The 16,602-nt window shown below is 37.5% G+C and overlaps 1 protein-coding gene across 12 annotated transcripts in view; it reads right to left on the minus strand.

The window, feature by feature from the left end:
- RABGAP1L (RAB GTPase activating protein 1 like) overlaps positions 1-16,602 on the minus strand; it is a 263,781-nt gene that overhangs the window by 155,907 nt on the left and 91,272 nt on the right. The window lies entirely within an intron of this gene.

Consider the following 16,602-nt stretch of genomic DNA (forward strand, 5'->3'; position numbering starts at 1 on the left):
TGGAGGAAGATTGGGAGATTAATGTCCTTAATGTAAATCTCTCTTGTTTTAAATTTTGGCCAAAACGTCGTTCTTCATTATTATATAGACATTTTTGTTTGATATTTAGGTAACTCTGAACAAATTCTTCTCATATCAATTTCTTCTATGTTGTCTACTTTGAGAGAAAAGGGATGTTATTTTCTAAGATTCAAATTAGTTACTCACATAGAGAATACCTCAATTTCTTCCACAAAGAGGACCACAATTGCATTTGCTCCCCTATCCAAAGATCTGTACTTTTTCTTTACTTTTTGGGGTCAGCTGTGTTTTAATCATTATTAATAATCTATTCTGCTCTTGCCTTAATAACATCAAGCATTTAGTTGTTCTTTCGGGGAGGGCAGGAGGGCTGAGACCTTTGCTTCTACACTGACAACAGAGGACAGTAAGAGGCATGTGATAACCAAGTGTAATCGGGATCATGTGCAAAACGAAGAGCCTGAGGAACATCACTACAGTACTTACAGAGATACCTATTCACAGTAATAATATCTTTTCTCAGCTCCCTATTTTGAATAAAGCTTCATGACTCACAGTACAAACAACAGCACTTCAAACCAGTACATTTATTTACACACTGTTAATAATTCATCCCCAACCACACTGTCCATAAATACACTATCAGTACAATTTATCACTCATATAACTTTCCCACAAGCAATGCTATAACAATCCTATAAACCAATGATTTAGGACTCCACACAGTCACATCCACGTAAGTATTACAATTATCCTGCTATTTTATTTAGGCTTTAGAAGGCCAAATAGAGTGGAGAACCATTATTTCCTATGCGTAGGGTTTTCTGTGCTAAAAACCTAGGCTCTTATTAGAATTTTAATGCTCTGTCCATACAGCTTGAGTATTATTCATATCTTCTTATGTACCTATAAATGCCATAAGCATAAATAACTAACTGTATTTGGAAGCACGGGAAGTTTGGCAAGGTTGGTATTACAAAGTTGTTAATTTTTCAGTGTGCAATATTTCTTATATAATGGTAACTGAATGAAACTCAGTACAGACAGCGCACACAGTTACTCTGCAAAAGGATACAGCATCCATCAGATTTTAGAATACTGACTGTAACAAAAGTAACTGCAAAATGCTTTTCTGCTTTACATAAAAATTACAGAGTCACATTCTGAAGCATGCTGACTCTCTGGGATAAAATTTTCTAAAAAACTACACCACTCTTCTGATTCTTCAAATTATTTTTATGCAGATAAACTTGTCACTGATGTCAGTATAAGATTTTTCTTACTGTTCTTGTTGTAAGGTATATTTGGGTTTGATCTCTAGAAAATGCAGCCTCATCTGATGCAGAAGTTGTCTTCACACTTTAACCAGCAAAATTTGCAAACTCTGGAAACTGTCCTGTCTAGCTATCCTGAGAAACACACTTACAGTTTTCCTGAAAAAGCCTTCGCTAAGCGTTCCGTTTCAGCTCCATATGGGCTAGGAAAATAATCATACCAAATCTAGCAAAGCCCTTCTTCACCTAATGCCCCATTAAAGGAACCACGTAACTCAGAGCTCATATACAAGTTTTGAATTGTGTATCTGGTGGGGACAATTTTAAGAACCGCAGTTCTAAAAGCGGATTTTCTAAAACGCCTCGTGCATCTCGACAAAATCACATCACTGGCCCACTAAAGACATTAGTTCATTCCTTAGACAATGGATGCTGCTAATCACTGGTGCAATTTTGCCTCACACCAGGAATTACCAGGGGGCAAGCAAACAAGGTGTTCCCAAACAACTGTTTCAGCTTTCACTTTTCTAATCCTGTCTTACAGTTATTCATGCTCAAATCAAGATAGCACATAAAAATGTAACAGTGCCAACTGCTAAGAAATCTCTTATTTCTAATGTCATTATTTTGTTACACAAACCGTGGAATTGGAAAAAACACAGTGAAGGAATGGATGTTGTCTACTTCTTGGCATTGACAAGAAGTTAAAAAAATTTCTCTACTGGATGATGGAAAGAGAGAGAAAAAAACAATGCTGTTCGTTCCAACAGAGCAGAAATGTGATTTATTCTTACCCACCTGCTACCACCTAGCAGTATTTTAAAACAACTCATATATATTAGATGGAGAACAGCATAAGCCACCCATCCTATCACCCATCCTGGACACTGGACAAAGTGTGACTGCTGAGTTTAAGAGGGCAGCCCACTTCAAAAATAGATTTAACTGAAACGTAGCCCAGGAAGATCAAACTCTCCAGTAAGCAGACAATGGATGCTACCCACTGTGAAAGCAATGGAAAACACAGATTGAAGCAAGTCATTGTTTCATTTGATTTCATTTTTCCACACGCTGTCCAACCTCTCATCTAAGTCTTTTACTCAGTTAAAATCTCCCTTTTAGAGTACAACTCTGCTGAATCTTTGAAATATGTTTTGATCAACAAAAACTTTGCAACTGCTCTCTATTAATTGTTCATGCTCTGGAGACTTCCAGTTCCAAATTTAAACTAAAAAAAGTAGTATGAAAAGTGCTATTTGATACCAGTATCATAACTCTAACCCATATTCAGAAAGGTTACTTAACTTTTCTGCTCCCTTCTGGTCTCAACCAAATTCTAAACAAGCGACAGCTATGAAAGGCAAGGTGATGGTATCCTAACACATACGTGTGAGGTGCTTCGTCAGGAGGAACCACCCAAACACCGCTTTGAAAAGAATTCAAACTGTCCAGTTAGTTTCAGTCCCCTCTTACAACAGTTCTTCCTCTTCTTCTCCAGTCCTGCTGCTTCTATTCATGACGCTCTTGGTACAACACAGAGAACTGTTTGTTAGAATAGCTTGAAAGCACTTGACTGCAACTACATGGAAAAAGACTTGACAAAATAAATTAAATTAAAAATATATGAATGAGTGAAAAACAGGAGGAGTGGAAACAATCCATTATGTTGATGGATCCATTAAATTTAATCCATAACAGTATTTCCATCAGTATAACCATCAATTCCAGGAAGACAACTCAACAATCAGAAACGAAGAAGACTGAGGCTAAATATCCACTATCCCTAACCTGGCTAAAAAAAAATCATCATGTAATATGAGTTAGAAGAAATGATCAAATTTCAAATCTCAGTAAGTTTACAGACTATCTGTGGAGATTGCTTACTTATTTTAGTAATAAATCCACAGTTGTTGAGTTAGTTGACTGGGATTCTGGGTTGCTCAGCAATAGACCTCAGGCCAGGTCTATTTAGTAGCCTCAAATAAGTATTTAGGAACTTAACTTTAAAATCTCGGGTTTCCAAGTGCTGTTCTATCTCTTTGTTACACCTCAGAAAAGATCACAATATGCAAAGCTCTAAAAGCCATGACATATAATTTTTGCCTCAAAAAGTCCTAGGTATTCTTGATTATTTATTGCCTCTCTAATAGCCATTTGAGAATGACCTTTAAATTTAAAGATCTTACCCTGTGGGTATCTACCGTATAATACTGAGGTCTGGAAGATGGAGTGGATGACAAAGAAACAGCTGGGTGAGAGCCTGGGAGTTTCCATTCAGAATGCAACGGCTCCCTCTAACAACTTCTCAGAGCTGGTATGATCTTTTAAACTTTAATTCAGATCTCTGCTTAAGATCTTTCTCTGTTTTGGACACGGCACATTAGAAACAGAGAGGAGTGAGGTTACTGATCAGCCAGGAAAAGGGAACCTCAGAGAGACCAAGATAAACAAGGATGATCAAAAAGTGTAGAATTAGTTAGAACCCATCTGATCAGCTCTTGGTCATATAGTAAAACTTCCGGGGGTTGGTTTTGTTTTAAACAGAATATATTACAGGATAGAGAATTTATACCTGGCCTCAGGATTGAAATAGTATTACCTAAAGTTTAGGCAATATAGACAGAACGTAAATTTAGAGATGGAGAACGCACTGGAACAGATCAAATTTAGACCTACAGGTATTTTATTAAATAAAAAAAATAATGACGTGTAACCCTGACAAAAAGTAGCTGCTTAAAACCATAAAAAAAAAAAAAAAAAAGGAAAAGAAAAATGGTTCTTGCTTTTCTAAGTAATCTTCATAGAATCACAGACTGGTTTGGGTTGGAAGGGACCTTAAACATCACCTAGTTCCAACCCTCCTGCCATGGGCAGGGACACCCTCCACTAGCCCAGGTGGCCCAAAGCCCCGTCCAACCTGGCCTTGAACCCTTCCAGGGAGGGGGCAGCCACAGCTTCTCTGGGCAACCTGTGCCAGGGCCTCACCCCCCTCACAGGAAAGAATTTCTTGCTTATATCTAATCTAAATCTAGCCTCTTTCAGTTTAAAACCATTCCCCCTTGTCCTATCACTTCGCTCGCTGATCAAGAGTCCCTCCCCAGCTTTCCTGTAGCCCCTTTAAGCACTGGGAGGCCCCTCTAAGGTCTCCCTGAAGCCTTCTCTTCTACAGCCGAACACCCCCGACTCTCTCAGCCTGTCCTCACAGGGGAGGTGCTCCAGCCACTGATCATCTTCGTGGCCTCCTCTGGACCCACTCGAGCAGGTCCACATCCTTCTTATGTTGGGGGCCCCAGAGCTGAACATACTACTCCAGGTCCACTTCACAGGTCTAAGAAAATGACTCTTCATAAGGGGGGAAAAAAAAAAAAAATCAAAACTATAGAAATCAAAACTTGTAAAGGTAAGGATGACTGTCTAAGCTTCTTCTCTTTTCTTTCACATTCAGTCTTACTGAGAGAAATAAATTAACTAATCAGAAGAGTAAAAAAAACATTGCTCCAGAAGCCAGTATTATTAACAACACAAGAAGAAATACCCTAAAAAAAAAAAGGCATAAGGTTTCAGGCAAAACACTCTTAAAACTTACAGCTTTCCAAAACTTCCCACACTGACTAGAGGAAATTAATGCTTTGTAGTACCATGCACATTAAAAAATCATCATGTCATTGAACGCATCACTGTTGATGACAGGCTTCGTTTGGTTATGTTTTGTTCTGTTTGCTTCAAGGTTTCTGTAACATTTACTGGATTAGTTCCAAGTCCGATCTGGAGTTCATCCCATACACCCAGATGGTATCTCTGCGTGTGACAGGGTGGGGAGGAAGGACGTCCTCCTTCAACCTAAGCCGAGGAGCAGCTCAGGTTTTATATAAACCCAACAAGAACCCTACACAGAATACTTTGTTCAAACAAACAAAAAAACCTGCAACAGAATTACAGTGCCTTCAGGCCAATTCTCTGATCCAGGGAGAGCATTAAGGCCTATTTACAATCACATATCATAGCACCAAAATATGTTTGAACTACAATACATGTAGTTCCTGCCTTGCTGGTATGAAATTTAGTGTATGTGCTCAAATACTCGAGCATTCTCCAAGGAAATGTAACTCATAAGCATACTCAGCCTAAAAAAGTCATGACTTCAGGCATTAATTTTGTGAGTTCTGGATGAGTTTTAGATCTGAAATCTTCAAAACCAGTACTGCGGAATGTCAAGTTGAAAAGACCTCAGAAGGGATTCATGCCTTTTCCTATACATAATTTTATCTCCTGTGAATTATCTAACTGATAATGAAATGAGTGTGAATTAAAAGCTGCCCATTTTACAGCCTGTAACTATATATTTCATCAAGATCCAAGTCTTTAAGAGACCAAAATAAAAATGAAAAGAAAAAAAAAAAAATCTTTTCTATCACTGTTGAAGGTGATCTTACAACCAAGCTGGTTATCAAAATTACTAATCTACGAAGTAAACAACTGGGTCTAAATTTAATGTTAGAGTTACATTTTTCTAAGTATTAACTCCAAAATTATTATAAATACTAGAAATATGTATTTTTATTAGGGTTCAGAGCCAAGATTTTGCTACCAATCTTCTGAACTGCTTCTAAGAGGCAGTAATGGTTACCAAGACAGGATACAAATCCATTGGCACAAAATATTAAATTCACATTCTAAATCTAACTGTGAATTCACAGAACTCCGAGTATAATGAAATCTAAATATAACACAATGTATGCTAATATTGCCCTAATTTTGAAAGAAAATTATTAATAAGAAAGCAGGTCAATTCAAGCACAGCTAGAGATGCTGTTGGAAAGAACCAGAAAGAACTGAAGAGACTGAACCGAGAAAAATCATTTTGTCCAGTTATAACAGCACAAGACATAACCTGAACTTGATTTAGATGCATGAGATTATTTTATTGTGGACAATAAAGGCAGTGTGAATAATAAACTGAAGTGTGACCAACAACCTTCTGTTATACAGAAAGTTCTTGCAGGATGAAAAAGGGTTCTTGTAGCAGTAGTCAAGGAGCCATGTTAAATATCTAACAAAAGATCTGAGCAACACTGAACAGTTATATAACAATTATTTTTTTGAGACTACAGTCTCGCATAAATAGAAAAACTGGGTTTTAATTAAAAAAACAAACAAACAAAACCCACACACTCCCTACGGCATTTGAGATTTCAACTTTAATTTTGAATGTTCAGCTGTTCCATCAGGCAAACTGGACAGTAACAGATGACAGCAACAAAAAATAAGATTTAATCTTGATTCTATCATACTCTTTACTTTAGTCGTGGAATATTTTAATGCCTTTTATGTCGATATGGTCATATTTCACTTCAAGGAAAAATGGCTAATATGCTGTTAAATTAAATAAATAAGAGCAATGCAATGGGGGAGAAGGGGAGGGCTCAACAAAGAAACTAACAAAATTTAACCTCTTTGGAGTTCAGATACAGGAGTTCTAAAATAATATCCTAGAGTTACACTTTTTAAACTGTCATGTGCTTTCCACAACAATCTATATTTAGAGTTTTTAATAATGTGAAATAATACAGCATAATACTCTTACAAGTAGCATTTTTACATACATGGAAAAATACTGGTTTTAAATCCTGCCTGTCAATGTGCTTATTCAGAAAATAGACTGAAAACATGAAGTGCAATGTAGCAAACCGGAGCTAAGCATTCTCTCCCTTTTCTCTTTCATGGTCTATGCCTTTTTAGCAGTATTTCTTAACAGAGATGAGAAATGTGATTTTTTTGAACATATGTTAACATATTGTCTTCAGTTCATCACACAAACACAGATGCACACTTGTTTCATCTGAGAGTTCTGTCCTCATTAGTAATGCTTCTGCTGCATTCCCTTCCACTGTAATGGAGATACTCATGAGTCATGTTGTGTACTTGCTGAAAAATCAGAAGTTTGGGGCTTTCCATATCACTGCTAGACTGAATATAGAAAACTGAGCCAAACTTCCTTAGAATTCCAAGGTTCCCCTGAAGTCAGCGGGAATTCTGCTTGCAGCAGGGATGGAGGGTTGGACCAAAATGTGTGTAATTAATAATACTAACAAGCTAACGCATGTAGAAGCTGCAAGAATGCTTTTGATTAAAATATTGCAAAGTTTTGATGACTTCTAGACTGCAAACATTGTTAGGAGGCACGTTAGAAATGCCTGTTAGTGCCCATGCTTTCATTTTTCAATACTTTAAATTACCAGGAACAAGAATGCTTCCAGTAAGATAAGAGAAAAAACCCAAACCCACAGTATAAAACCAAATATCCACCTGAAATTTCAAAATTTTCTGTACAAGCACATTGGTTTTCAAATAATAATTACCTTGTAAGGAAGAAAAATTAAAATACCCATGGTCTTACTGGTTTCTGCAAGTCCACTTAAATTCTACTACAGGAAAATGAACAAGACGTACGCAATCATGAAAATAATTAAAACATTAACACCCAAAGCTACAATTTTGCCTGACATTTACCCATCTTTTCCACATCTGGAATCCATGAAAAAGAGGCCTCAAGCTAACCTGAAGATGCAGTAGGGCATGGAACTGCAACACAGGAAAACAAAATTGAGCACAGAGAATCCACTTTGTGATTTAGCCCCTTAAACACAAGGCACAAGCACCTAGCAAAGGAAGGACCAGAATGCACCTTAAAAATCATTTTATTTACCGAACATAACTACTGTTTTAAAAGAAAATGAGGAAATGTTATAGGGACAAACCAGTGTTAACTGATCTAACTGCAAAATGAAAGCAGTAGGATGGAAGAGCTTTCCTCTATAAAAAAAACTAACGAGAATATATAGTTGTGGAGATACGCCGACAGGCAGAGCAAACTACACGCCGTTTCCAACTCTATAAATATATCAGCCCCAGTTATATGGAGATCTAGTTTGATTTCTGGTTTTATTTCTCAATGGATAAGACATTGTTTCGGAAAACAGATAACATGCTGCTGATTAGGAGTGGAACAACATGGCCTTACCCGACCCTCATCACATGGCTCATTAAGATACTTGCCTTGTTCATTGTGGCACTTCAGGGTTAGCTTCACTGTTAACTTTGGTGATTGCAGAAATCCTTGGGAAAATACCAATTAGCTGTTGGGAGTTGCTAACTATACATCATCAACCACAACAGGCTGTCAGGGTGTTGGAATCTGATGACCTTTAAGGTCCCTTCCAACCCAAACCATTCTATGATTCTATGATTTAGTCCTTCTGTGGATACAATACTGCAGCCTTTGCACTGTTAGCGACCTCCAGATCATTTTTCCTATCAGTTTGATACTGCCCATTTTCTAACAGCATGATAAAGCAGAGGACTTGCTGGACCGCTGCTGAACCAGCTGCAGCTTGGGATGGGTATCTGACAGCCACGTGTAGCATAGGCATTAATTAAAAAAAATTAAAATAAAAATTAAAAATTAATTTTAAAAAATCATGGTATTTAGATAGGGTTAAAAAGCCCTTGTTGCTGTGGACTGCCTACAATAATTGCTTGGCTCTTAACTACTATAATTATTGGGAAAAAAAAAACCCTACTGAAGTTTATCCCCTAATACTTGATATCAGAACTAGCAATATAGTTCCCCCTCACGACTGCTTTGTTGGTGCTCTTCCAGAAGGTATTTTGCTTCGGTAGAGAGAAAAGATGGGGACAGTTGATCATACTGACACTTCTACTCTCACAGCCACCTTCCACACACACACACACACAAAGACGCACAGCCACAGATGTTCATTTTTCACTCACAATTTTATTCAGAAAAAACGGCTGAAGTAAATTGTGCATTCTTTTCCTGACAGACCAAATATGAAAAGAAATATCCAGAGTTAGTATATGAAAAGTAATAAAGATGCAACAACGCAACAGAGCAGGAAGGTAAGGGCAGACACTTCAGGTCGGCCCTTAGTTCGTCTGGCATCAATACTGTCTGCAACAGCGACTAGTAACAGATGCCCAAGGATAAGCATAAGAACAGGACAAACATACTGTGACAATTCCCTCATCGTAGTCTCCCAGCCTCTGGTAATCTGCGGCATATGGACGCCCAAGCCAGAATCATGATGACAGTATTTAATACACTATTCCCCTTTGAATTTCTCTGAATTTTTAACCCATGTCAGCTTTTGACATCCAGAGTATCTTTTGTCAGTGTATTCCACAATTCACTACATACTGCTATCTGGACTTTAATTCTTTTACACTGGAAGAGAAACAATGAGTAATTGTATCCAGTTCTCCCCCATGACATTCACAACCTTACAGACCTCTCATACTCCCCTGCACTTTAATCCTTTCTTTTCTAGGTTGGAAAATCCTAGAGACTTTAATTCTCCCTTTGAGAAGGGCAGTTCCTCCGTCATTCCTCACAACTCCTTCCAGCTGTGCTACCACTGACCAGTTACATCCAGTATTCAAGGTCCAGACAAAATATAGTGATGGAAAAGATGCTTTCTAATACTTTTCTTTATTACTTACATAATTACTAATATCTCGATACTTTTTGGCAAGCCATGGCTCATTAAACTACCATTTCCATAAGGTGATTTATAGTAACCCAAGATCCTCTTCCTGACAGGAAACGGATACAATTCATTTTGTTATTGTATGAAAACTAAGGGCTGCTTTACTTCAGAATCAATATTTATATTTATCTCTGGAATTTCATCTACCACTTGAAATGCAAATCTTTCCCAAAATAAATTATCAACAGGTATTCCTCACCTACATCACATTTCAAATCTCTTTTTATCAATGTAAAACATTTTTGTGTTGCTATAAATTTATTTTTAAACAAAATCAATACCATTATTACAAGAGCACTTTGCTATGATTTTTATTTTTAAAATACAGGCATGACTAATGCAGTGAAATTCATAAAATAAGATGATCATCGAAGCACAACTGTATCAATGACCAACCATCACAGACATACTTTTCCCCAAAAAAGCTTCTCAAGCCGGGATAAACCAGAAGAAAGGAGCTGCAAATGCACAGGGATAACATGGACAAAACTTGCAGCTGCACTTAAGCAATAACCCTCATATACTGCCATCAGAATCAAATGAAATACAATAGAGAGATAAAGTATCTCCATAAATCCCATCCAAAATAATGATTCATCACCAAAGCAGAGTTTCTTTAGTTAGCAGCATTTACAAATAAAATCAGTGGCAAACAATATTTTAGCCCAACGGAAGAGGTTGGAGAACTTGTCATCTGTCGATGAGGCTTGTTGCCAAGACACCTGAAATCTAGTAAACAAGGTACAGCAACAGCTTCTTTTAGATATAATGAAATGCAGCCTAAATAGATTTAAGTCCAGATGTAGTTCCCTTCAAGGACATGATCTTTCTAATACTCTCATAAAGGTTTTTACATGAGTCAAGTGAAGAACACATCTATGTAACAGCAAAATCGAATTTAAAAATCAAATTGAACTTTAAAAAACCCAAAAGCCAGAGATCAAGTAAAGCACAGCCAGCAAAGAAAAATAATTAATTGGTTGAGCTCCCAAGGTAAGAGATCACAGAAAATATGGTCTCCGGAAGTCCTGAGTTGAAAAATTATAAAATCTCAAAAATAATTTAATTATGATAGCATGCAGTTTGCTTACATTTATTAGATTTCTTGCTTATCTATAAGTCATCTTCATAAGCCAACATGAGATACTGCCTGGACAATATTAAGTAGCCAATATTACAGAGAAAGTAGTTTTGGATAAAGGTGTTTCATTTATACCCTGCGTTTGCTGTTTTGGCTTTGGTAGTTTTAGCACACAGTTAGCACTTATCCAACTCTAGCTACAAAGTGGTCCCCAAAGCCCTTGAAACAAAGAAAAAGCTGCCACTGAAACCTTGCCATTATATGACTCTTTACAACCCTTATGTACGTATAGTTGCATTAAAAGTCACTATAAACATTGCAGTGTCTAAAATCTGATTGCAATAAAATTCTCTTATGAAGATCTTGTTCACTTATTGAGGGCAAAGATGAAAAACAGACTGATCTGTTCTTGGCCTAGTAACAATTAATTATTTGTAGTATATAGATCTCTCCTTTTAATTGCAACAAACTTCCGTACCATTAAAAACCCCAATAAACAAAGCTCTGCAAAAACGTTATTGAGGCAGTTTAAGGCATTATTGCCTTCAGCTGTCTACGCGACCCCTTCTGTGGAGGATTAACTCCGTGTAGTAAAAGTATAAGGAGAGGGCGCGCACACGCTTCGGCCACGCCAGCGTTCTCTGCTGTACAGCCCTACCCACTGCCAAAAACGGGTCTGTGCTAAGCTGCCAGCCTGACCTGAAACAACCAAGGGAAGAGGAGGTGAGGCGAGGCACGGGCACGTTTCATTCTGCTGCCGGGAAGGGTAACAATTCAAAGCACCGCCAGTTTAGGCGGTGAACATGAATCAGGTTTAAATGGCACGTCATACTGAGAGAGACCTACATGAATCTCAGCAGGAAACAGGGGGGTATATAAATTCCAAAGCGACACGGGAGGTTTGTATTTGACAGTCCTTATTTTAAGCACAGATGTGAACAAGGAGATAGAGTAACATAGTGGCATTAACGTAAACTACTGAAACAAATAAATAAAGGTCACTCGCTCTCAGTGTTTGGTCCCCCACAAAGCCACAACCTCATCTGGGCACATTTGATGCAGTAATTTCATGCAACAGATGAGGAGCGAGTCCATCTGAGGAACGGTCAGCTCTTCTGCCTCAACACACAGTTCCTGTATTTGCTTCCCCACAACAAAACAGCTAATGAGGACCTGTATGCTCTATGACTAAACAAACACCACAAACCTGTGGGTTCAGCAATGTCTTTCCTAGTCAGAACAAATTTGCCTGACCGTGGAAAATATCATCTGTCCATTTACAATTCTAAATTTAGATGTCACACAAGAAGAACTTCTAAATAATACATGCACAAGCATAAATAACACTTGAGAGATCATATAAGGACTAGAAACCTTCACTGGGTAAAGGTATTTGAAGACTTTCCTGCCTAAAGTGCATGAAATTCAAAGCAGTACATGTTCCACAAGTAACATACATTGTGCTCACCTGGGGACACTCTGTTATACTTTCCCAAGCCACTATCCTAGTCTTTGTTTAAATATCTCATAAAATGGACTTCCTGCGATTAAAAGAATTTGTGCTTCTTCAAATAACTTACAGAAGGAAGAAAAAAAAAAAAGTAGACAACAAGCATTATGTATTTCATTTAGAGAAAACAAAGAAATAAAAAGCAATGCTGTCAAGATGCAGAAATGCCCTTGCATGATTAATGCTAACATCTCTGCGCTTCCCCTTCTCAAAACCTTTGTGTTTTGTCACTTTTTCTAATACTGCCAGTTGTAAACTTTAGATTGTGAGCTTTGAGGCAGGGATGAACATCACATACAAAAAGCAAAACCCTTTTCCCTGGTAATCACTGCACTTAGAAAAGTTTCATTTTGATCAGAATCACCTTTTCTTTGTTCAGACCGAGTCACACGATGATTAAAATGAAAAGCCTTCAGCATTGCTGTCACATTCTTCTCAAGAGGGTTAAGTTTGGCAGCAGTCGGCGTAAGATTGTGATAAAATCCCGAAGATCTCCAGGCATTTTTACTGCCTGAAATTGCTTTTCCTAGCCTCCTGTCAGCACAGCTGAAAGCACTAAGGTTTCCTTATATTCATCCTACTTTTCACAGTACTTGGACAAAGGAAAAGTCCACAGAAATTACGGATGTAAAAGTGAAGGGGTTTTAGGATTTTCTCGAGGCTGCACTGGGGCACAGAGCCATTAACAGCTTCTTCTCCATTCACATACTGTTCCTTTAGCACTTAAAGCTCACAGAGCTCAGATCATACTCTCTGGAAGGATCTTCCTAGTATCAGATGGAGAAAGGAGTCATTTTATTTAAGACTGACTAGAAAAATCTGTGAGAAGGAAGCTACCCTTAAATATCCTTCTATATTGCTATCACTCCACTAATCTACAGTTATGACATAGTCTTCTGTTAACAAAAATGCTTAATGACTGCAGAGATCTATGTAAAAATTTAGAGTATACTAAAAAAAAATTAAACGTGTCTATGTTAAATAGGAAAAAAACCACGACTCTACTTGAACTTCATATTTGGTTTAGCAAAATTCATGTAATCTTTGGAAAATACTGTCTTTAAGCAATGTTCTAGGCAACACTGCAAGCAACAGGAAAACACTACCTCAATGATGCCTCTGTTTCTGGAAAGGCCTAAAACTTAATCTACATCTAGTTAACAAAGTAATGTTTGGTTTTGCCGTTCAAATGTCACACATAAAATATTTTAATCAAAAAAATTCAACAAAATAAACCTAATTCAGTTCATTAGTAGAATGATGCACCACCTCCATCCATAAAACCGCCTGAAGAGAGGAACAGAGGTAACAAGGGGGGGATGAAGGCAAAGGCTTAAACTTATCCTTTTGGTGACAGTGACAATATAACTGAAAGATCTGCAAATTAGCTGATCCTGGAGGATGGCTGGGGAGGCCACTGCCACCTTCACTGACATTCTTCCCCCATGGCAATGTTGGCCTCCTGAACCTCTGGCACTGCTCCTTGGCAAGGTCAGCTCCAGGACCATCATGTTGCTAGGCATGCTGCAACTGAGCTTGAGATCTGTTAAAGGGATATTCCCATAATGAGCAGCAGCTTGGATTGAGAGATACAGATCCTCAGCGTTCAAACACCAACATTTAGAAAAAAAATAATAATTATATCTTTATTTGCTTGGCTACAACTGTAATATGGAAAGATTAAAGAGTTTCATGTTGAGAACCAACTGTGAGATAGTATTAAATCTGATGCATTTCCCATCAACTCAGTATCCTGTTCCAACAACTATCTTTTGTTTAAACATAATTTTTCATACACAAGATAAAAGAGCTACTGAAATAACTAATCATTACATTGATATACTTTTCTCAATAGCCAATTTCTAATATTGATTGGTAAGTTACTTTACTCAAATAAAAGGACATTAGCTGAGTGGGAAAACTAAGTGTGCTTGTGGATATTCACAGTCAAACAGTAATGAATTAAAAATAATCACAAAAACAATATAAATGCTATTTTTAAAAGGTCTGCATAATCTGTATCTATGAAAGGTGGCTCAACAAAGCAAAACACTCCGAACTTTTCAGTAGCGGAAGCAAAAAGATTCTGTGCAAAAATAAACCTAGTATGATACCTCATGCTTTACCAAAGTCCAATTACAAAATGGATTCTTAAGCAGAAACATGGGGAAAGATACCTTACTTTGAGACAATAAGTAAACTTTTAAAAGATGGCCTTGTGCTTTTCATTACTACAGTTTTCTTTCCCTTTAAAGAATAGTATTTTAAGAAGAAATTCACTTAGCCATTCCAGAAAATAAGGAAGCACAGAGAATTTGGTGAAGAAAAAAGTCACTTTTCTGGTAGCACTTTTGCTGCCATTACAAATTTTTTTGACTTTTCCTTAGGCTGAAGACATGAGGTTCCAAAAACAGTAAGGCAATCGACCTCAACATAGCCTCTGTTACACTACAAGCGTTAAGTATTCAAGAGAAATATAATGGCACAACATAATCTACCTGCACAAAGGAACTTTTTTAATATATATATATATATATATATTTGTTTTGCTTACCTATTAGGCATATCTCTTCATTTTAGCCTTTTTATTTAATATTTCACATATGTTTTCGTCTCATGGCTACTTTTTTTTTAAATGAAGCTACAGTTTTAGCAACTCCATCAATATATCTGCATATGGAGAAATTTTATTATTACCTGTATTATCAACAAAGATTTTTTCATGCCGATTTCTTTAGTTAGTGTCTGGTCACCTATTTACTAGGTATTTCATAAATCATAAAGATCTTTACGCACATGGAAGTGGGATATGTACTCCAGATGCCAGCTTTAAAAGTCTCATTCTTTAATCAGATTTTCATGCAAGAACATGAGACTTTACATAATGACAGATTGAAAATCAAGTGTGACAGATTGGGTGACTGGAATTTCTATTGGACTTTTTTAATCCATTAAAATGTCCAGCCTTATAATTTTGGAAGAGAATTTAGCACCAGCTGGAATCCTCAGACAGCAGTAGTAAAACAATAACAAACCTCCCTCAAATAAAATTTTAAATCATGAGTTTAGAAAACACTTTCAAAAAATGAAAGACACTTAGTAAATTTAAAAATTCACATGACTGACCACCAGGTCAAATCCTGTCATCTGGGAAACAGCAAGAAGAAATGCCAGTATTTAACTCTGCTGAGGATTTTTTTTGACAGATTCCAGGAAACCAGGAGACTCAGATGTACAGAGAACAGGCCAAAGTGTGACTTTACAGCAACTGAAATTCAGGGTCCAGATAAGCAAAATTAGCATTGTTGCACCAACAACATTAAGCCAATGCTTAAGAAACAACCCCCCCAAAAAAGGGCGAACAACCTGGGAACCTATGGTTTGTTTGCAGGGTATTGGATTTCTACTACATTCTCAGCCTGAGGAAAAGGGAAATCTTCAGTTCCACCTGACAACTCCACAAGCTCAACACGATGGTAAGAGAGAAAAGTATTGCTAACTCTGCCCTTCAGGGCAAGAAGCCGGTGAGCTGGTGAGTAAACGTTGTGCTGCAACCTCTGAAGTGAAGCTCTCTTTCTGACCTACCGTTTGCAGGCAATAAAGCTTCAAGTTGCTGTACATCAACTCCATTTGCTGAGGTTATACAAGCAGGGTTCAACTAAGGCACTACTGATACAAATGAGTTAGCTTGTGTATTTCTACATATTTGTAGTTACAGTACCATGCTAACAATGCATCTACTGTCTCCAGACTGCGTTACATAAAAGGTCAGCTCAACTTCAAGCATTTTCTAGAACTTTTCTTGAATTTCAGAAGGTCCCATAGAAACTTGTTACCAGGAATGCCAACAAAAAACCAGAAGCGGTAAGCAGCCAGCTCTGGAGCACAGGTATAAAACTACTTTATTGGTATGAAACCAGCCCTGTGAGTTGTGAGAAATTAGGTATTTCATTGTTCCTTGTCTAAGTCTTGCATGCTGAGGACCTACTAGGCAGGAAACAATGACAAAATAACGACAAAACGAAATTAATCCAAGTCGTGTTTGTAAGAAGAGACGGGGTTACACAGCCTTAGAGAGCAGCAGTTAGCCAAAAAGAGCCTTCCGAAATAAACAGCAACTTTTCAAAAGAAGGCAGCAGACACATTCCT

This window comes from Strix aluco, chromosome 8 (genome assembly GCF_031877795.1).
Source record: "Strix aluco isolate bStrAlu1 chromosome 8, bStrAlu1.hap1, whole genome shotgun sequence".
NCBI classification, from domain to species: Eukaryota; Metazoa; Chordata; class Aves; order Strigiformes; family Strigidae; genus Strix; species Strix aluco.